Genomic DNA, 23953 nt, shown 5'->3' with positions numbered 1-23953 from the left:
GGGGTCTTCCCAGGTGCCTCAAGCCTACATACACCTACACATGGATGTGCACAGACACACACGCAGTCTTGGTCAACCCCAGACTCAAACACCTCTCCAGCAGTAACTTCTAGCCGAGTAACCACCTGCTAGGATAATCAGGTTGCAGGAAGTGCTTCTTTTAAAGCAATGACTAAATCAGCCTGGCATGCTCAGCTAAAATGGGATGTAACTATGCAAGAGAAGAGAGTGAAGATGATATGAACTGAAAGAAAATCCTGGTATATGAATAAAAACCTATAAATGTTCCTTGAATGCATTCAGGGTAGAGATGGAAATACTTCGAGCCAGGGTGCTCAGGAGAGGAAGCACAGCCTTCTACGGATCAGACACCAGTTCTGCACTGTGAAACCACATCCAAAATCCACTTCCCTCTCCCTGTCAAGAATAAAATCAGCTAACGCAAAGATTTCTTAAAATTCTAGCTTTTCTGTCTACTGCTTTCACATATAGTTTGTCATGACCAGCCTTAAATCAGTTTTTTTTGCTGATGAAATGCATCTTGACATGAATGGTAAGGAAAAAACAGGCGCTTGTTAGAACAGAATCAGGACAATCTTTGATCAGAGACTTGTTAAAGTGTTCGTTTATACAGAGGATAAACAAAATAACAAAAACCGTTTCCAAATGTAGCAAAAACCACAATAACGTTTAAAATTTTCAATGAACATACTGGTCTGTGTTATAAATGGTGTAACTGAGCTCTTTGGTTATGGTATTGATAGCAATACATCCAAAAAAAAAAGCAAAATATGCCTCTGCCACAGGGAGATAAAAATCCCATTTCAAGCTACTGGCTTCCTACCACATTTCTGGGTAAGGCTTCTTTGTTAAATAACGGTGAAGGGCATCAACTTGTGGGGCTCAGTCTTCATTGGCATAATCTCAGATAATACCAGAGTCATTCCGTATGTTCATCAGCAGGTCAACACATCATGTTCCTTTTAAACTCTGGATCTCTAGTTACAGATGACGTTTGGATTCTCTCTTCCACAGACAGACAGATCCAAATGAAATCCAGCTACAAGAGGTTTTCCCTCAGCTTTCACCAGGCTTGCCTTCAAATACTTTAAAAACACAATTTTCTGTAGCCTTTTTTGAGACTCATTTAAGTTATCAGCTATTCACACAGTTAAACTCATTAAAGTCATCATGACCTGTCTACACCTCATTAACTTCCAATCACTTCTTTCCTTGTCCTCCTCCTTGCAGACAAAGCTCATCCCAGTCCATTTCCTTCATAGAGGACTCATTTTCTGCTCTAGAAATAACACTAATGAGATGTCCAAGCTAATGTCTACCCAATTTACCAACTTTAATTCAAAGTGATAATAAAAGCTGGTGACAATTCTACTCTCCTTTAGTAGCTTTTCAAGAACTCTTGACTTCTTCATCTTCATTACTGCTACCAGTAATTGAGACGACTGTGACACCTTGAGACAGCTTTTGTCCCACTCAAATGGAGAAAACAGATTCCCAAGACTCCAATTGTACTGTTTTTCCTGTGTATTTTTTCCCTTCTATCTAAACTCTTTTACCTTTCTGAATATTGTCACTCATTGGAGATACAGTCATGGCAGGATCTCCATCCTCTCTTTGTTACCTAAATCCAAGGAGATGTAAGAGATGCACTCAGGTGAGAAATACTTGAGGACTGACACAATACTTTTCCTGGAAGCCTATCTTCATAACATGCAGGAAAGCATTATTTCCTCTTGCAGATGTTAGTAACTGCACAGATTTGGAACCTGGGGCAACCTCAGAGCTATTTTTGATGTTCAGATGCATTCAAACTTCAGTCAACTAATGGCTGGCCAACACAGAGCAGGAGATTCTGGAAGGTGGAACAAACCTCTGAACACCAGGAACAGTATTACTTCAATCATTTTAACTCATATTAAAAAAAGCCAAATGAGATAATTTAGAATATGAAGAAATCCATGAAGAGCTTACCAGTCTGAAGATGTAGAAACCTTGAATATGTAACCAGCCCAAGCCTTGAGAGGGCTGTGCATTGCACCAGACCAGTTTAATGAAACCTGAAGAATAAACTCCAAACAAAAGCAAACTGGATTTCTGATTATTGCAGTTACTCTAGTTTCCCCACAAACATTGACTATGGAGTACCTGCAATTAGATTTTTCTTCTGGTCAGCAAACACAAATCAGTTTATTGATCTGTTTAAGCAGCTGGAGGTTTCATTTGCTGCACCACGCACATCTTTGGGTTTATTTCACTGAAACCTTTTATCAAAAATAGTTAGGGCTACATTGTACTGAAACACTCAGTGGCATGAATTTAGCAATTTTCAATCCCAGACCCTAAAGAAATACGTCCATTCACCAGAAACCTTGCAGCAGTTGGCAAAACAGCAGCTTTAACTCAGCAAAATTCCAGGAGCCCTCCGGATTAATAACACAAGGCAGCAAGAGGAGTTTGTGAGATCTGATAATGGTCAACACTGGTTGGAGGACATGAGCACCAGACAGGAGGTGCACCCACACAACAGGACTGAAGCGATCTCCAGGAGGTTCTGCCCCTCTCTTTCTCTGAAGAGAAACATAATGGCTTGGAAGGAGAATGCTCCCACCCAGTGGCCATGTAACTTTGCATCAGCTAAACGCCATCATAGCATCCTAGACTGGTTCGGGCAGGAAGGGACTTTAAAGCTCATCCAGTTCCAACCCCCTGACACAGGCAGGGACACCTTCCACTGGAACAGATTGCTCCAAGTCCCATCCAACCTGGCCTTGAACACTGCCAGAGATGGGGCAGCCACAGCTTCTCTGGGCAACCTCTGCCAGGGCCTCAGTGCCCTTATAGTGAAGATTTTTTCAGATGGCTTTGCATTTAATATCACTGTTGCAGTATTCCCCTCTTCTGTGAAGCAAAAATACCACAAAAAATGAAGATAAGTCACCAATACTTGTTCACCTTGCACTCCTGCTCCTCTGTGAACTGATTTCAAACCTAATGCAGTCTGAGTGTAACTTCTGTGCCGTTCTCTCTGTTAGACTGCATTTCTCCAGAAGAGAAACATACTACTATAGATCTGTTGTCTTTCTACATACCTTAACAAAACAGGTAAATAGTCATATCATGAGCAGAACCTCAGCAGTACTTCCTCAATGCCAAAACAGACTTCCCACGGGTGACCAGCTTTTCCAACAACTGCAAGCAAGTCCTCTGTCTGCAATAGCTGGTGCAGCATCCACTTCACAAACCTCCTTTCTCAGGAGAAAAACACCAGATATGGACTAGTTTAACACTGGAGATACTGGCCCTCATGTTGGAGAGCTGAACATCCTCTGAAAAGTACTGTATCTAACTCCAGAATTTAGCAGAATGGCTAAAACCATGATCCAGCAGAACTAAATTAAAGAAAGGGAGGAGGGGAGCAGAAGAGCTGCAGTAAGTAAATCTGAATAGCTCATCCTAATGCAGAATTAATAAGAGTCCTTGCAACCACTAAAGGAAACAACAGTACATCTTTACTCTCATCTGCAGGCTCAGCAGAGTGTGAAGGAGGATGTCACGCCATCATTTTGCTGTCCTTTATCTAACCATCAGAAAACACTAGTGAAGACTTACCAGCCTGTGTTTACAGGACAACAGCCCTAAGGTGCTCTTCCCAGTGTTCACCAGGCTTCTGAGTCCAGAACAGATGTGATACAGTAAAGCTTAATATTACTGTAAGCTGTAAATGACCCTTAAACTAAAACAAAACAGACACAAAAAACCCTAACAAAACCATGCCCTACATACTAACTAGCACAAACCTTCAGACATGTGGAGATCCATAGCAGGCAGGAAAATTTCTCTAGAGACTATGTATGAAAACCAGCTCTTAGTAACTCCTTTGAGATAAGCTGTGCACGCATTCATTCCTCACTTCCATCTTTCATGCAGTTATCCTATCCAACAACTGAATCTAAGAGGTTAAAAGGCCACCAAGAAGAGGGGAAGGAAGACAGGCTTTAGAGATGTATATGGACACTGTATATCCAAGAACAGCAGTTACTGGCAAAACTCTCTTGTCATCAGAGTGCCTGCCCCCTTGCATCCCTCCAGGCCCAGGAGACACCCTTCATCACCCTGCACCCCCACAGACCACCTAGAGGAGGATCACAAGGTCACTCTGACACTCAAATCCTGAAGTCTTATTGTGCTTTCACTGCCTGGTGAAATCATGAATTAAGTTTGAGATGGCAACCTGGCAAACTTCAGAGACCCATTTCTTACAGGTGACCTGCTTGAGCTTGGCTACAGCATTCCCCAAGTTAAGAGCAACTCCCCCATGACTATCTGAGGAGTTTCCTTGACTCCATAGACTCAGCACAAGCCTACTCTCCCCTCCTCCAAAGCTCATTGACATTTTCACTAGAGACACAAAGCTGCAGAGGGGTTAATCCTGCGCAAACAAAACCAGTCATCTGACTGCCCGGCTTTGCTTTTAGTCTTCACAGCACCTCTAAAGGAAAAATACATGCTTATTTCCCAATACCTACCCAAGTTAACGTGTGGTTTTCAGGAGAACTGACGTGAGCTCTAAAACCATGTTAAGTGGAAGGTAAGGGACACCTATAGGCCTGACTCTCCTTTGCCAGTCAGTCTTTACAAAAACATGAAGCACAAAGCATGTTACCACAGCTGCAACAGATCGCTTTTAGGTCAAAAATACTGTATCCCAGTCCCACTTATTACTAGGATGAGTGCTGGAGAAGCTTCAAAGCACCAGGGAGGCTGCCTACAGTAGCCTGCACGTTCACCCACAGGAAACCATCAGATGGCTACCTTAAGTTTTACAAGACAAAAAACATTTATTGGGAATGAGCTTGCCCCAACAGATAGACTGGTTGAACATGTCAACTTGGTCAAAGGAACTTCCTTCATACCATGCTCTTATTGCTGCCAACAGCAATGCTGCATGCCACAAAAGATGAGCATGCCATTCAATAATTGTTCATTCCCATTTTGATGCTCCACTCCTCATTATGCTGGCAGATGCTTTGGTGTATGCAACCAAAGTGAGCCAAAGCAGGGAGCTCATATCAATTTTTTGCTGCGGTTTTCAGACACTGCTCCTTGTCATGAGTCATCAAGCAGCTACATCAGTTAAAGTGAGCAACTGGCAGAATCCAGAATTAGCAGAACTTAAACCAAGAACAAAACCTGTGCCTAAGTCTGCCTTACAGCTTTAATGACAAGGAGAGAAACTCCTGTGGTGGAGATTTGTAGCTCTGGCTCCTCAGGAATGACAGCTACTGCTTCTGAGGTGCACCAGCATTTCCTACAACAGCATCTCCTGAACTTTTGAGGCCTATAGAGCATAGGACACACTGCCAACCTGCAACTCCAGCCCTGCTAAGTAACATATTCAGGGGAAAGAAGCCTCACTGATGATGCATTGAAGAGCTCTCAAGTACCCTATGTTTTATTCAGACTCAGGCTCTGAGTCTGGAGGAAAAGCAGGAGATACTCCTATGAGTGTCACTTAGGCTAGGCGGCCACGTGCAGCGCTAGGACCTCTGTGATTAAACCCCATTCTCACCCCTGCCTGTTATTCACATCAGCAGAAAGGCTACTGCCATCCAGACCCGTGTGTGGGGAACAAACAACTTGTTCTCTGGTTTGAGCCACCAACCCACCTCTTGCACTTCCCGATGAAGTGAGTGCAGACCTGGTGTACCCCACAGAGAGCTCCCAGCTCATTTTGAGCCTCTGACATAAGAGTGACCTGTGTTATGAACATGAGCTCTCTCATCTCACTAAACCCAGGTGGGGGTGGGAGCCGGCACTCGGTAGGCAGAGCAGCTTTCAGGGCTGATTTCAGATATCAGAGCAGAGGCCCTGAATTTCACCCTGCCTGTGATGGGAGCACATGCTGCTGTCAAGCCGTCACCAAAATGTGCGCTGTGAACAAGCCAACAAGAAAACAGGTTTATGCTTTTTACTTGTTTTTACCTTAAAATACACAGCAAAGATGGTTTTGATCTATTTTCCTGTTGGACACTAGTTCTTTAAAATATTTCTATTATATTCAGGTTTCTAAGTTGCTTCCCCCCAAATAATTTTTTCTTTCAAATCAGCTTTCAGAAGAGTCTAGATTTCAGTAGTGCATCTTCCCCCCACATGCACACTCATGCCCCTAACAAGAACAAGCCATGCAGACACCAGAAGCTTAAAAGACCAGCCCTGCCCTGGGCAGCCAGAATTTTTAATATAAAGGATTAATAAGGATATAAAGGATATTCTAAAGGATATAAAAGATCAGGATGTTAATTACGTGCATCAGGACACGCCTTTCTTGAAGAGCCTATGAGGGATGCAAGGCTCACAACAGTTGCTTTCTATTCTATAAACCCACTTGGCCATGCCACTGCTTGGAATTGTCAGCGTGTCCCTATACATGTATAAAATCAGACTGCAGCTGTTCACAGCTGCATTAAATACGTGGAGCTGTCAGAGTGAATCCAGAGGAGGCCACAGAGATGTTGCGAGGGCTGGAGCAGCTCTGCTCTGGAGACAGGCTGAGAGATCTGGGCTTGTTCAGCCTGGAGAAGAGAAGGTTCCTTAAGGGGGAGACCTTAGAGCAACTCCAGTGCCTAAAGGGGATACAAGAAACCTGGAGAGGGGCCTTGGACAAGGGCCTGGCAGTGTTCAAGGCCAGGATGGCCTGGACGGGGCTTGGAGCAGCCTGGTCTGGTGGAAGGTGTCCCTGCCTATGGCTGGATGAGCTTTAAGGTCCCTTCCAGCCCAAACCAGTCAGTAATCTGGACCATTAAAAACCAGTAAGAAGGAAGTCAATCAGGACACCAATGACCCCCTGGTATCACAAGTATAAATAGCAAAGGCTTTGTTTTCCCCCACAGAAAGTGCTTAGTCTAACACATCTGTACAGTGCCAGAGGCAGGGCGCATCTCTCCATCTTCTATAATTTTTCAGAGTAGCTGCATTTTTAAATTCAGATGTCTCTTGTGGTAGACAAATGACACACTGTTACTTTTTAAATGAAACTAACTGTAGGTCCTCAAGTATTCTTTGCATTGCTTCTTTCACACATGTACACTGAGGCAAGGAGGCACAAAATGAAATGCAAACCTTTGTAAATAAGTAGAGTAAGTTCTAAGTAATGTCAAGTTTGATGGCTTCGTAACAGTAGCAATAGAAAATAACTGAGGTACACGTTTCAGAGAAGAAAAAAAAATAGAGTGCAGGTAGAGAACATACTGAGAATCCTTGTATAAGATAAATCATTGTAGTTGGCGTAGTTTTAGGTCCTTATGACCTTAGTACAGAAATAAGCGTAAAAAAAAAGGACAGAAAAGCAGGAAGTGTAGATAGAGTATCTGAAACTAGAAGATGTCCAGGATGGGCTGCAGCTAATCTAACGCATAAGCAGAGGGACAGGATGATTATGTCTGCAGTGTTACTGAACCAATTAAGCTGCTGTAAGCATTATGTACTGTAAGTGCTTCAGAGTCTGCCAGAAGTGATGAAGATTGTTGGAAGAAGTAAACAACCCTCAGAGACCACTATCACGTTTTTGTATGTATGTCGGGAAACTTTCTAGAAGAATGACGTAATACATAAGTAGCCTCATGAAGATGCATGCCTGTGCGCAATGAATATGCATGCTTAGTGACTATATAAGGACGGTTTGTTTAGCAATTTGGAGAGACAGGTTAGGAGGAGCTATCCCCCATGTCTCCTGGCATCACAGTAAAGAATACCTGCTTGTCAACTTCAACTTTGTTGGTGAGTTCCTGGAGAGTTCTCCGAATCAATCAACGTTAAAGTAGTTCTGTCTAATTTAGGAGCTTCCCACATGACTTCAGATAGAAAGTGTCAGCCCTAAAGGAACAGGTTGAGGACAGCAGCTCTGAGCTATTGTGTGGTAAACCACCCACCATGCTGTGGCTCAGGAATGTCCCAGGCATTGTTCAGCCCACAGGCAGTTGCAAAGAGGTGATCAAACTCCAGCAGTTCAAAAGAGCTAGAACACAAAGTTTCCGATGAAAAGATGTCATGTACTAAAGACTGCACAGGAGAGACTCCCAAGCATTCAGCATTAATTTGTTGATGTGGGGAGGAGGAATAGAGGAAGGAAGAAAGAGGAAAATACAACAGCCCTTTAACAATCCACAGCATTATAAGTATGCACAGCCATGTGGTACTGTGAACTTCCATAACCCAGCTTTCTGAATGGAAATAGCCAGTCCATTTTCCCTGTACAAACACCAAGTATTCAATTAGGATCATGCAGTAAGATTACAGCAGCTACAAAACCAATAAACACAAAACTTATCTCTAGAGTCAGGACTGGCTCTTCTAACTGTAATGTGAAGAAAAATAACTGGTACGTTAAAATGCGGTGATACCACATTTTAGCTTGGATTGCTTCACCTCCAGCTCTTAAAAATGTGTCATAGAATCATGGAATGGTTTGGGTAGGAAGGGACATTAAAGCTCATCCAGTTCCAGCCCTGTGCCATGTGCAGGGACAAGCAAGTTACAGTTAGACATAGGGGACTTTAACTGATGGTCTGACTGACGAATTATATATTGGGAAAGTCAGGGTCAAGAGACATGGACTTGGAAGAACACAGGTGAGAAGATGAGCTCAGGCACTGGAACAAGCTGCCCAGGGCAGTGGTGGAGTCACCATCCCCGGAAGTGTTCCCAAACTGTGTAGACGAGGCCCTTGGTGATATGGTTTAGTGGTGGCCTTGGCAGTGCTGGGGAATGGTTGGACTTGATGATTTTACAGGTCTTTTCCAACACAGTTAACTGTGATTCTACATAGACACTGGAGACTACCACCAAAAAGGCAAGAGGAAAAGAGCCAGAACTTTCCAAAGTAAATCACTATAGGACTAGTTCACACCAGTATTTGCAGTAACTAAACTGGGAAATACCTCTCCCAGTCCATTCATAACATCTGGGTGTCCTGACACCTTTACCGCCTTTATTCTCAAAAGGAAAACTCAACTATGATCTGAACAATGCTGTCTCATACTGAACTATTACTTTAAGAGATGTATTGGCTGAGAACTGGAACTGGAGCTAGCACAGTACATAATTCTATATGCCAATCCACAGTAGCAGTTCAACTAAGAAATGGTGGTCCTTGACAGGAAGGAAAAATCTTCTCCAGGGAGGCAGAATATCTTGTATCACACCGATTAGTGCAGCAGAAGAAGGGGAAGAACAGATAATCTTACAACCTTCCACATATATATACACACACACCTTCCCTCCTGTGGGCTTCAAGCTGTTGATGCACAAGAGAATGAGGAACGGGGAGTAAATCTGAAGACAGCCTTAGCTGCTAGTCCACCCTGGCTGGCATGAGCTCTTCTCTGCTGCTCAGGACAGCATGGGGGATCCAGTAACCTCCTGGAGCCCAAGCGAGTCCTGCAGCATGCAGGTGAGATGTGTTGTGAGCACCAGATGTGCCGAGGCCCCAGCAGAAGGGCAGCACCTGCCCCACTGCTTATCCTGACTTTCCTTTCTTCCTCATAGCCACTCCTTCAATTGAAATAGAATCCAACCCAGGCATGGGTCAGTGTAGGTAAATAACCCTTCTTCATCCAAGCATTGCCCGGAAGCCCAGGTTTAGGTATCTAAGTGCTTCCCAAGTTCAGGCAGTATGGCCCAGTCTAATGACACTCCTGTTTCTCCCCAAGAAAGCACTGGTTTGGGTAGCCAAGGATAAAATCTATTGCCACTTTGAAAATTTTAAAGGCATAAAGCATCGGGAGACACTAAAGTAGATTTGCTTGGTTTAGACCACAGTTTAGTCCTGGGTTACTGGTTTATAGCTGTCTTTCCTGGCACTATTTGGGATGTTTTTGTTACAATCTAGAGCAGGACAACTGTTCTGGAACTCACTTCACTGTGTTTCTCCATATTATCTTTTCAGTCTCTTTTCAGCTTACTGAAACTATTCAGTGAAGGAGACAGAGATCCTGCTCAACAACAAAGTATGTCACTGAAACTGCACCCAACTACATAAACAGGAAGGAAAAATTAAAGCAGCAACGACAACTCAAACACCCCTCTTTACACTTATTCAATTTCACACCTATAATCTTATACGAATGTGACATTTGCCCTTGTTATATCCTACACTGTCATATCCTACATTGGGTTTTTTGTGCTTTTGCGGGGTGCGGGTGGGGGGGTGGGGGTGTGTGTTTTGGGGTTGTTTTCAAAAAGATGCCCACAAGTTTTCAGTTTGCTATGTGGAATCATATACTAGCTACTGCCAAATTTGGCAACCCCCAAGTTTAAAGCAGCTGTGAAGAAGAGCTGGGTGAGGGCTGACAAGATGGCCAGGGATTGTACATGGCCTTCAAGAAGGGGTGGAAGGAGCTGGGTTTGTTCAGTCTGGCAAAGAGAAGTCTAAAGGCAATCTAACAGCAGATTGTGTGTATTTGGAAGTAGTTACTCTTCCCTGTGAGGGGTGCTGAGGTGCTGGCACACACTGCCCAGAGAAGCTGTGGCTGCCCCAGCCCTGGCAGTGTTCAAGGCCAGCCTGGACAGGGCTTGGAGCAACCTGGTCTAGTGAAAGGTTTTGGGGGTTGGTACTGGATGAGCTTTGAGGTCCCTTCCAACCCAAACCATTACATGATTCTATGATAAGAGAGCCACACAGCAGCTCTAAATAATAGAAGGGGCAACAGGGAGAAGTTGCACCTTGGAAGGTTCATACTAGGAAACATCAGGAAAAATACAATCCCCTGGAAAAGATCACCAGGGAGGTGGGGATCTCCATTCTTGAAATCTTTGAAGACTGAGGAAGACAAAGTCACAGCCAGCACGATCCAGTATTGGCAACAGTCTTATCTCAAGTTGAATGGGATTAGAGACTGCCAGAGGTCTCTTGTAACCTGGTTTCTATGATTCTAGTGCTTCTCCTCCCTGTCCCTGACCAGTACCACCATCTCCATGGCAGCAGCACATCCCTCCTGCCTACACACAGCACTGCCCAGGCTCCATCCCACACCCTTAATAGGGTCAAATGTACCACGAATGGTTCAGAAACAAATATGTGCTCATCAGCTCTCTGGATAAATTTGGACTGATATTTGATTACCTTTCCTGCAGCGAGGATGGAAATTTAGCTCCCTCTCCTACAGAGAGCAAGCCACGGACTTAGAAAATTCCCAGAAACTCCAGGCCTTTGAATCATCCACACTGCTCAAACTGGGCTTAGGAGTTACATAGTTAATTGTGGGAGACTGAAAGACAGGTAGCACAGTTCCATAAACTTTGCTTCCCTGGGAAATCAGGATAAAAACAGGGTTGCGATAGACATCCAGGGATCATCCAGTCCATCCCACAGTCCCCAAAGGGTTCACCACAGATGCATCATTCCTGACTAAGCCTAACTTGTCTTCAAGACAGCTTCAGCAATCCTCTGGGTAATTTTTTTTTCAGGAGCAGGCACCACTAGTGTTGTAAAAGGCCTAATATGAACCGTTCTAAGTGCAATTTAAGGCTCTCGTTTGACATCACCTGGAAAAGTGATTATTCCTTTTCCTCCTGGAAGCAGCCTTCTGCGTATTTGCAAACCACCATGCCAACACCTTCCTTTAGCCTCGGAGCTGAAACCATTTCAGTCTTCTGCAAACTGTGGTTTGTTACTCTTCTGCCAAGTCCCCACACTTCCCCTGCAGCATTTTTTAAGTCCACTGCCCAGAAGTGTTGGAGCTTCAGCTTGGCATGTAGCACCAGCCACTAAAAACACCACATGCAGCCTGTATTTCTGCTCATACACATCATGTTCATATTTGCCACGAGTATCATATTGCTGTCCCTCGTAATAGTTTGTGATTCATAGACAGATCCTCTTCTGAGAAGCCAACACCTGCTAATCTTCTGCTCTTCACCTAGTTTTGTGCACTAGATTACTTTTATTTTTCAAATCTTTGCACCAGATACTAAATTGCCCAAATTTATTAGGGCATTCTGGAATTCAATGCACTTTGCAGCCCTTCCGATTTAAAGCTATTTGCAAACATAATGAACATTCCTCCCCTTCCCTCAGCTGGGTTGTTGTTCTGCTCCTGGAAAAGGACCTGAGGGTGCCGACTGACAGAGCTGAAATGAGCAGCTTGTGCCCAGGCAGCCAAGAAGGCCAACGGCATCCTGGCCTGTATCAGCATTTGTGTGGGCAGCAGGACCAGGGCAGTGATTGTCCCCCTGGTGAGGCTGCACAGCAAATCCGGTGTTCAGTTCTGGGCCCCTCACTACAAGAGAGACATTGAGGTGCTGGAGCAGGTCCAGAGAAGGGCACCAGAACTGGTGAAGGGCCTGGAGCACAGGTGTGATGGGGAATGGCTGAGGGACCTGAAGGGGGTCTAGTCTGGAGAAGAGAGGGCTCAGGGGGGACCTTATCGCTCTCTACAACTACTTGAAAGGAGGATAGAGCCATGAGGTGACTGGTCTCTGCTCCCAAGGAACAAGGGATAGGACAAGAGGAAATGGCCTCAAGCTGCACCAGGGGTGGTTTAGACTGGATGTTTGGAACAATTTCTTCCCCAAAGGGTGTTCAGGCATTGGAACAGGCTGCCCAGGGCAGTGGTGGAGTCATCGTCTCTGGAAATGTTCACAAACCTTGTAGATGAGGTCATCAGTGACATGGTTTAGTGGTGAGCTTGGCAGTGCTGGGGAACGGTTGGACTTGAAGATCTTAACAGGTGTTCTTCAATACAGTTGATTTTATGATTCTATTCTATCAAATCCCAACCAGCACTTGCAATTTTTAGAGAACCACAGTCACTAATTAGCCTACTTTGTCAGTAAACCACCGCTAAGTAAATGCCAATTTTAACAAAACAGGTTTTGGGAGATGCGGGGAATGCTGCACAAGAAGCTGTGCCAGCAGACTTGAATGAGAGCACAAACATCCTGACCCTCATCAGCTGCAAACCATGGGAGTCAAGAGGAGTCAAAGTTAGAGCACCAAGATAATCTCCGAGAACTGCAGATATTGAAACAAAGAAGTTAGTGAAGATAAAGATGTAATGTTGTACCCGCGACTTTCCCAGGAGCTAATGAAAGTCTCCAATGTGGACTGAGAGGACAAAAGAATGGGTGTTCAAGGAAAATGGAAAGTAATAATGTAGCAGAAAGTGGTAACAGAGAAATGTGCTCATACATCTGAGAACAAGTAAGTTGTTCAAGCAAAGGTGTGTGAACAATAATGTGACTGGTTGAGAAAAGCGTATGATGTTGCAAAAGGTACTAAAAAGAAACTAACCAATACTAACAATTACTAACCGCTAGGCAGAAGTCTATAAAAAGCCCATAAGCTTGCTCAATAAATGATTTTGGTTGCACCACAACTGGAGTCCATGCCTCAGCTGCCACAGGGAAATAAAAGATTTGGTCTCCATGCTCTCCCTGCTTCACTTGTGGCACAACCTAAAAGCATATACAGCAAAATCTGCCTGCTGGCTCCTGCCCCCAGAAGGACTGGAGAAGACAGAAGGACTAGACAGCTTTACTGTCCTAGTTTCTAGGACAAAAAGAAAAAGCTCCTCTCCAGGTTTCTTGTAGCCCCTTTAGGCACTGGAGCTGCTCTAAGGTCTCCCCTTAAGGAGCCTTCTCTTCTCCAGGCTGAACCAGCCCAGCTCTCTCAGCCTGTCTTCAGAGCAGAGCTGCTCCAGCCCTTGCAGCATCTCCATGGCCTCTGCCCTCTTTTTTTTGCCTGCAGATGTGGGTAATTCACTATCTCTGTCTGTTAACAACAGCTACCATACTAACTTACTGGATTTGCCCATACTGCCTATTGGGGAGCTCCACGTGCCTGGTGCACATTGAGTGCACATAGGTTTCCAATGCAAGTCTGTCTACTGCTCCAGCTCATTTCCAACCAGGGATTTTTTTCAGAGACCATGGAGCAGTTTCAGGAAATAGCTAAAGATACCACCAATGTCAGATCGATCCTTGCCAAGCCCTGTGACAAACACTGGAAGTACAGGAACTCCCATGAATTTTGAGACATGAGCATGCCATGAAATGGTTTTACACTCTCATCCCAGAGCCAAGCAAGTTTTCCTTAATTTTGCAATACCAGCCTCTTGAGCAAAATGGTAACTTAATGCCACCAACAATTCCTGAAGCTTGTAAGGCTAAAAGCACACAAAAAAAATACGAACATCTAAGTGGAAAGATACAAGAAACTGTAACTCCAGCACTCCTATCAGCATCTGATATAACAGTACATCCCAGCTATAATGAGAAACCTTTCTTTATGTCTGAGCTACACATCCATCCTTGAAATGATCAGACTGTAAAAGAATCCCTTAAAAATCCTTCTTCAGACACAGACAAAGCTAGGAAACATGCACATACTTTCCTCCTCAGAGAGCTCAATTCTACCTTTTGTTAGATACAAAATCAAACTCCTCAGTTCATTGCTCCAAAGGCCTGAAATGCAGGGTGCAGTTGATGCCTAGGGTGTACCATGCTGATGGAAGTTCCCACGCCATGGACACACAGCCAGGCATACATCCACACCAGCAGTTAGGTGGACACTCCATTAACAGCAGGTATCTCTTAGTAACCACCACAAGAACATTCTGCCTCTCCTCAACTCATCCACACAGCTTGCATTTCACCAATCAACACTAATTTGCTGTATTAGTAGAAGCTCAGTTTTCAGGAAAATCCATAAAAGCATCCACTTAAAATAACAAATGTATTGGAAAACATGCCTGGGATTTCTATCTTAGCACACACTCGGGCAGCAGGAGGGTGAAGCAGGGAGGTAGTGAGAGGGGTAGGAGAGCCAGCCCTGAAGCTCACACTCCAAACCAGGGAACTCATATGCCTTTGATCTACCCTTCCAACTCAAAACAACTAACACAGTTTCTTTGTGTCTACCAGCCTGAAAGCTTCAATCACAACCTTCTGAAGTTTAGGGATTTCAAGGATTGGGTAAAGATTCTACCAAGAAAAACTCCAAGCTTAGGAAGCACCTCTTTAGTCTTCCTCACCAATGGAAGCTCCCCAAAACAGTTTATGCAGCTGAAAAGAGATCTTAACTACCTAAAATCAAGACCTTGACTTCCTACCCATGTCACATATGCTGGTTAACTCCTCTGTTGTCTCATCCCAGGGCACAAGAATGCTGCAACTGCTAGGGAGAACCCAAATTCTGGTTCTGAAGAAACTGAGGACATCTTTTAACTACAGATTGTTCCAAATATATCAGGTCCAGCTGCCTCTCTCCAAGGGTCAACTATAGGCCACAAAATCATTTGCAACGAGGTGTGTGTTAACAGCCCTACTCTGCAGAACTCAGTTTTTGTTCAATAAAACTAGATTTTAACCTGCTGCAGGGACAGCAGCTGGAACAGCAGCCCAGCCAGCCAAACATCCCCAGATCATGAACAGGAGGTAGAGGGAGGGGATTCTCCCCCTCTGCTCCTCTCTGGGGAGATCCCCCTGCAGTCCTGTGTCCAGCTCTGGGCAACAACACAAGAAGGACGTGGAGCTGTTGGAGCGAGTCCAGAGGAGGCCACAAAGATGCTGCAAGGGCTGGAGCAGCTCTGCTCTGGAGACAGGCTGAGAGAGCTGGGCTGGTTCAGCCTGGAGAAGGCTCAGAGAGACCTTAGAGCAGCTCCCAGTGCCTACAGGGGGCACCAGGGTCTACCGACAGGTAACCCAGGGGCTAAAAGAAACCTGGAGGGGCTTTGAACAAGGGCCTGTAGGAACAGGACATGGCTTTAACCTGACAGAGGGGACACTGAGATGAGATCTTAGGCAGAAGTTCTTCCCTGTGAGGGTGCTGAAATGCTTGGCACAGGTTGCCCAGAGAAGCTGTGGCTGCCCCATCCCTGGCAGTTTTCAAGGCCGGGTCGGATGGGGCTTGGAGCAACCTGGTCTAGTGGAAGGTATCCCTGCCTGTGGCAGGGGGTTGGAACTGGATGAGCTTTAAGGTCCCTTCCAGCCCAAACCAGTCTGGGATTCTGTGTAACAGCACATTCTGACACTCAAAACGTACCTCCACTAAGGTATTAGAAAAAACACACAGATGAGGCGCAAGCAGAAAGCAAAGGATTAAATCAGCCAAAGGTAAAAGAGAAAACTGCACTGACTATTTTTAAGGAACTGTAAAGAAATCAAAGACACAAAAGTTAGTCAATAGTTCAAATCCTTTCTGTTAATAATGTATATTCTGCACAGAGGCAGCTTAATATTCTTTTTCTACCCTACCAATGTCCCTTTACCCCTCCATCCCTAATTCTGCAGAAATACTATTCTGCCATTAACAGGATTTTATAGGTGCTGGGATGCAGGAATGAAAAGATAATTCATCAAATCACAGTATTATTGCAAGTCCTTTTCCCACAAATGTGACTCCTGCCTTCTTCCATCCTTGTAACAGTTCCATGGCATATGCTGTGCAACACTTTCCGAAACCCATTCACTTAAAAATCTTAACCAAAACATTCTGCTGCTGCCCTTCAACCTGCCTTGAACCTGCAGGTACTACTGGTGTGGAAAGCAGCCTGAGAGATAAGGGGCTGTGAATGAAATTACTGGGAAAAAACACATTCCTCTTCTCTATGGAGCTTCACTCCCTGCTTTGTTTCCAGGAGCTTCGAGGCTTAGACAGTTTCTACCTTGGGCTCTTCCTCTGGACACACCAGAATGAATCCAAGCATTACAGTGCAAACAAGGCATCTGGTCAAGTGGAAGGTGTCCCTGCCTGAGGCAAGGGCTTTGAAGTCAATGATCTTTAAAGTCCCTTCCAACACAAACTATTCTATGACTCTACTTGCTGTCTCCACCTCATTGTTTCAATAGCTGCTTCCAGCTGCAGAAACCACAAAGCCAAACCAAAAGAAGGCCCAACTAACTCACCTGCCACTAGTCACTGACACAGAAAATCCCCTGACCTAATGACATGCACGATTCTATGAATTAAAAACTTCCTGGGGGGCAGGCCGTAGTGGTATGGAAAGAAGAGATGTATGCAGAGAAAGATCACCCCTCTCCCTGCTAACCCTGCCCTAGGATTTGGAGTTACCTTCACAGCTGAGTTACAACATAAGCTGAAGTACATCATAAAAAAGCAAAAAGAATGATTTTGAGAAAGGTCCTTGTGACACACAAATTTCATCTGAGGAAACAACCTCAAGAAAAACTCAAGCAGCAGCCAAAGTGAAGGGGAATTGACTTTTAAATGCACACCTTAACTGAAAAAGGTGTTTCTATACCTGTAAATGAAGTGTTTCTCCACAATATAGTGTAATAATTTCTTCCAGGAGTGTGGTCACTGATACATTCAGGAGGTTGGAGGATTTTACAGGTTTTAATTTAGCTTATCATGTTTCAGAGAGCCCAAGATGTCTGCTCCTGCAGCAGGAAAGATCTGGACAAACATTTCAGCTCTCAGACACACATGGGTCAACACAACCGCACCTCTACTCTCAGACGTTAAGCCGGTACATTAGAAGAAAAAGAAAGAGCAGAAGCTAAGAGAAGTGCATTTATGGCTGGCCTTGGTGTTTGTGCCAGGCTAGGAGAGGCACACTTTCATCCTCTTCAAGTGTTTCAGCTCTTCAAAGCAGAGTATAGTGCTGTTTTCAACAGACAGTCAGCTGACTACATCTCGCCAACACTCGTTACTCTACTTACAAATCACTGCCTTCTCACAGCTGTATGAAATGCAAAAGGACATTCCTCTGTAAATTAAGATTTCTTTTTTTACCTTTTCCAGGCAAAGGGCTCAGCAATTTATATAAAGAACAATTCTTCCTTACATGGAAAAAAAAAATCTTTAATTTTTAGGATAAAATGCATGGATTTATCTAACAGCAAGACTTGTAAATCACTTTTACCATCTAACGTGGCTCACAGAAAAAAAAAAAAACAACCAACAAACAAAAAAAAAGCAAAGCAGCTGCTACAAATAAAAAAGTCTTTCTTCACCCAAGAAGGCTAAAACATGGTCCCAGAGACTTGTATGATCGTGCAAATAAGCTCCACAAATGTGGTTTAAAACCTTGCCTTCAGCTGCCCTGTGCCTGTTTCCTTGTTATGCTGTATTTCAACAGCTTGCGACACTCAGACTCCAGGGAAGAGACTGAACCACTGGTTTGAGATCTCTCCTCTCTCCTGGCATGGAGATCAGAAGCCAAGGTGAGGATTGTGTCTTGCAAGAGCCTCTAATGGGTCTGCAGACTGACTGGCACAGCCAGGGAGGGCAACACCATCAGTCAGTACCACTGGCTAGGATCCCCACGAGCAAGGGGTCCTGCTGCATCCGGACCTTTCCAGGCACTGAGCCCACAGAGAACACCCAGGAGAATCACATGGCTTTGCAGGGAGCTCCTGGTACAGCAACAGGCAGCACAGGACACCCTGCAAAGGTAAAGCCTCAGTAACTGGAGACACATAGTAGCTTTCCTGGCCTCTTGTAGATACATCAGTTTACCTCCTGTATTAAAACACATATATACAGGACCAATAGGAATATTAGAGGGCAGTGGCTCTTCTCTGATCCTGGCAATTTTTTAACTCTGCTTTGAATGTTTTCCAGAAGACATACTCCAATCCAAACTGGTATGTCTTCTGAAAAACCTGACTGGGCAGCCCCACTGCCCATCTTAACCAGGAGACCTACTAGGAGGACATCACCAGAGGGAGTGATTTCCCCCCTTTCAAGGCAGTTGCTACCAACAAGCAATTTCATTATGGAACCCACTGCACAAAGCTTTATGATCTGTAACAAAACTATGGGTATGAAAAAAAACCTGGACAAATCTCTGGGGGAAACAAAGTATAAAATAGAAAATAAAGCTAATACATGATGAAACACACAATTTATTCTAGAGTTGGAATCTTTTCCTGAAGTGGTTATACTTTTTGCCATCAAGCCAACAAAAGATGGATTTATTTTTCAATTACAGAGGCACATGTAAGTAGTTCTAAGTTACCAGAAGCACAAATACGCATGAGCCATTCCAGGACTGGCAGCCAGACAGTCAAGCATCAGATCTGCAGCAGCATTAATGCAAAACTTACTGGTTTTTAAAAACCTTTTGAGAAGGTTTGTCCTATACCCACTGAACTCTACAAAGCAATGGGGATTGTGGAGAGCTTGTTTTCTGTGACATACAAGTTCAATTTTCTTCCTCTCCTACAGAAAATTTGTTTCTACACTAAAAAACAGGTATGTAAAAAATAGGAAGTTATGTTGCTTGGGTTTGGTTTTGTTTTTTTTTTACCCTGTGGATCTCTGCCACTACACATTTCCATCTGCAACTTTTAGGGGAAAGTTATCAAGAATAACTGCTGTTTCTTTTTAATGCTTGTGCCTTTTTTTACAGTCAGTTTGTCATTTGATAGAAAATCCATCAACAGTCCTCCTAACACAATTACTGACCAGTCCCTTTGGAGAGGGATGGGCAGTTCAGTAACCAGTTCCCAATGGAGTCAGAAGCAGCCTGGGCTTAAACTCTATGCCAATCTTTCTCAGAAAGTTGAATAAATGCAGAAAATTAGTATTAAAAATTGACAAGACTGTCATCTGTCTCCTCCATTACACGTTGTGAGGGATCTGAGGGGTTACAAGTCCTCCACAGTATTTAACCAGCCTCCACAACAAGGATGATGGAAAAACACTTTGGAAATGCTTTGCAGAAGTACTGCTGGGGTAAGGACTCATCCCATAAGCATGCATCAGCTGCTTTGTTTTTCACGTTCTCATCTTGCTGTCTGACATTTAGCACAGGCATACAGTTGGTTTGATAGTGCACTTCCAGCATGCTGCAATTTCCCTGCCTCTGGTATCATGCACATGCAGGGAAAACTCTTTGGGGAGAAAGTCTTTCAGTTTTTTTACTTACTTTCTGTCCTACTATGGGAACACCATTCACACTACTCCACTCACCTACTAGGGTAACTTGTTTCTTATGTAATTAAGGCCATTCTTCAAGCCTTAATCTCTCCATAGCAGTATCTGCAACTTACTCAATACCTGCATTTTAACTTGGTGCTTTCAACTCCAAGCTAGGAGAGATGATCATTAAGATGCTGAATGCTCAAGAGGAGAAAAAAAGAGAAATGCTATGCACATACAACCTGCATGTAAAGCCTCTCTTTCCCCTTAAATTTTTTAGTACTTGCTTCTTGGTTGCCTTTGACCAAGATTTAATATGCAGGAGAGCAGGACCATCATGCAGAAGGCCCTCAACTAGCTGGAGAAATGGGACGGGATCTAACTGCATCTGTCAGTACTGTCAGGGCAGTCACAGACAGGACACCACCACACCAGATGTCTCAGAGATGCTCAGGGAAAAGGCAAGCGGTGACTGTCAAGCTGCAACCAGGTAAATTCTGTCAGGATGTAAAGAAAACACATGGTTCAGACAAGACTGGGATTGCTCCCGGACAGGGTCTAGTGTGGTCATTACATCTCCATTCTTGTAAAGTTTCAAATCTTGAGTGAACTACATGATAAGCAACTTCCTTTATTTTTACATTTAGCCCTCCTCTAGACAGGGATGTGGATCAGAGACTTCCTGATGTCCCCTTGTGCCTAAATCTTCCAAACCAGCAGTTGATGCTGCCTGGACTGACACTTGCCAGTCTCCTGCATAATAAAAAGAAAAATGAATTCATGAATGCTATCAATTTCTTCATAAATTTATCCCAAATAATGGCATATAGAGAGAGATACTCTTTATTTGACTTAACTTCTAAAGATGACATTCCTACAAAAATATTACAAAATTGCTAGTAACAGTATTTTTATGTACATCTCAGTTCTTTTGCCATATTACAAGCACTTGGAGGCCATGTGTATGAACAGCTCTTCAGGCTTGGTTACCCTAGCAAGCTGCCATCCATGTCAGGGAAAGTCTATCAAACCACAGCACTCCCTTTTAGCAGTACCATAGCTGCTATCAAGCTGCCACAGATCAGGGGAACTTAGGCTGAAAGCAAAGGTAACCCAGGTAAAGAGATGGAGAAGACCAAACCTGGCTGGACGTGGCCAAGGAAACAAGCAACAGAAAACTGTGAAGCAGAGATCTGGGTGTGTGAACATAGAGCAAGAATGTACTTGTCAGGTCAGGAGAATAACAGTAGCCTGGCTGAAGAGTTTGCTGCTGGATAAAGACAAAATGCCAGTTTTTAAATGAACAACGAGCAATACATAAAAATGAGACTTCGGTGAAGACCCACAAGAACCCTTCAGCTTGAAGGGGATGTTTCTAAACATGCCCTCATGTGAAAGGCACTTCTTTTTCTGAAGCTACCGAGGGCTTTAGATTCCACATGAAGTCAGTGGGGAAAAGCACTGTATGGGATCAGAAAGAAACACTTCAACACTTAAGACACTGGGGTTTGGCAGCCATTTCCCAACTGCTGTAACCCTTGCACATCTGACAGCAGAAGCAACAGGGCAGACAGCATCTTGGGATGTTGCTGGAAGTGTGATGGAAGTAACTCTAAACAGCAACACTAACTAGCAAGGAGAGTCGTCAAAGAATGAAGCCATCATCTTAAGGGCACCAGGGAGGAAGGCAGCCAGGCAGGATGACTAGATGGATACTGCCTTCATGCTTCAAATCTGAGTCACTGAACAGAGAAAGGCAAAGTCACAAGGAGAATGCAATTCACACCACATTTTCCTTTATAGATGTAGAATGTCAAGACAGACTCATTTCTTCCAAGGAAGAAAAAAAAAAAAATAGTCTGCAGGAGAAGGGGAAGTTCAACTGATTTTATCATCTGCAAAATACACTTTTTATTATCACTTCGTCTGCATACATTGCCTGCTTTTCCACCTATCTATAGAAGAACTCGGCGCCAGGGAGTAATTAAAGACTTGAAGAGCATTTCAATTGAATAGATGTTTACCCTCCTCACTTCTTATACGTCTAGCCTCCCCAAAGCAGTATTACACAGTAAGCAAAGCCAGTGCGTAGGAGTTGATAAGCATTGGGATTGATTTTCCATTCTCAAACTCAGCTGAAATAATACTGCCTCCAAACCTCAAGTCAAAACCACATGATATATGTGATATCTGCTCCATCAATGTCCAGCGTGGGACCGCTGAACAGCCCTAACACACAGACAGGGGTCCCAAATGCTGCATGCACAACCTTGAAGCACTTCCTGCTCTGCAGGCTGCATATTGCTCAGCTCAATAACTCTTGGGAGTGGATGAAGACCCCTACTGAGAGAAGAAATGGGAGAAGGAAAGACTAGAATCTCTTATTTGACAGAAAGTAACTGGATCAAACATCCAGTGTTGGAGGGGGACAGAGTAAGGGTCTTGGATGATGTTAAGTTCCTGCGGACCCAGCTTTAGTGCACGCTTGTTCCCCAACCCCCCCCACATGCTGGGCTGTATCCCTAGAGGGTGAGCAGGAGGTTGAGGGAGGGGATTCTCCCCCTCTGCTCCTCTCTGGGGAGACGCCCCCTGCAGCCCTGCATCCAGCTCTGGTGCAACACCACAGGAGGGATGCGGAGCTGCTGGAGTGAGTCCAGAGGAGGCCACAGAGATGTTGCAAGGGCTGGGGCAGCTCTGCTCTGGAGACAGGCTGAGAGCTGGGCTGGTTCAGCCTGGGGAAGAGAAGGCTCCTTAAGGGGAGATCTTAGAGCAGCTCCAGTGCCCAAAGGGACTGCAAGAAACCTGGAGAGAGGCTTTGAACAAGGGCCTGTAGGGACAGGACAAGGGGGAATGGCTTTAACCTGACAGAGGGGAGACTGAGATGAGATCTCGGGAAGAAGCTCTTCCCTGTGAGGGTGCTGAGGCCCTGGCACAGGCTGCCCAGAGAAGCTGTGGCTGCCCCATCCCTGGCAGTTTTCAAGGCTGGGTTGGATGGGGCTTGGAGCAACCTGGTCTAGTGGAAGGTGTCCCTGTCTGTGGCAGGGGGTTGGAACTGGATGAGCTTTAAGGTCCCTTCCAGCCCAAACAAGTCTGGGATTCTATTATCCAGCCAGTCCAGTGTGGTGTCTCCACCATCAGCCAACAGCAGATAGGAGTGAAAGCCCAAGAAAACAGCCTATGTACTGCAATTAAAATTCTTCCCCCATATTCTCAAGAATTTGTGGCTTAGACACCTCTTTATCCGTTCTTGGGACTTTTTAGTGTCATTCTCTCCACTGATTTATCTTCGATGAATTGGTCCAGCTGTTCTTCAAACTCAGGCAAAACTTCTAAGGTCCACAGCTCTTCCTTTTCCCATTTGAAGATCTCTGTCATCAGTGACTGTACCCCTTTTCAGCAAACTTTCTCCTTAAAGTTTTGGGCAAAAGGGAACAGATTGTACAAACTTCACTGTTTCTTTCTCCCTTCCCTGTGGACTGACCACGTATTTCAGCTTTGTGCTTATCTCCAGCAAACTGCTCATCCATGCAAAGGCTGCTATTGTGTTACAGATGCAAAATTTTGTCAGGAGTCTTTGATGAGGAACTTTATTAAACACCACTGGAAAATCTAAGGAAGCCACATAAGCCAGATCATCTGTCTGCATAGCAGAGATCCTACAGACTTGAAACGCCCAGCTTCTTTCATGTATCAAACATGCCTCACCTTATATCCCATTTATCCACACCTCCACTAGCACCAATATTTAGAATAAGCTCTTTGTTTTACTGAGAGATGTTCCCACACCACCACACACCAACCTCACTCACAGTGAACATACCACAAAACGGCGATTCTGGTTTATGAATAGCAAAACAGACCACGGGGAAAATATCTGCCCAGTTAACGTATTAAAACCAGAACAATCCATGCACCCCAGCTCAGTTTCCCAATTTAACCATAACATGTATTACCTTCCACTTCTTCAGCAAGCTTCCCAGGTGTGTAAAGCAACATAAAAGCATCCAGTATTCAAAAGAAGGATAAGCTTTGAAACAGAACCAGAGC

General features: G+C 44.4%; 1 protein-coding gene across 1 annotated transcript in view; it reads right to left on the bottom strand.

Annotated features, from left to right (window-relative positions):
• PSKH1 (protein serine kinase H1) overlaps positions 1 to 23953 on the bottom strand; it is a 35578-nt gene that overhangs the window by 7161 nt on the left and 4464 nt on the right. The gene's annotated exons all lie outside the window — the stretch shown is intronic.

This window comes from Pezoporus occidentalis, unplaced genomic scaffold (assembly GCF_034315485.1).
Source record: "Pezoporus occidentalis ecotype Australia unplaced genomic scaffold, CSIRO_AGI_Poc_V1 ctg229, whole genome shotgun sequence".
Lineage (NCBI taxonomy): Eukaryota > Metazoa > Chordata > Aves > Psittaciformes > Psittacidae > Pezoporus > Pezoporus occidentalis.
This window is presented reverse-complemented; position numbering and strand designations above follow the sequence as displayed.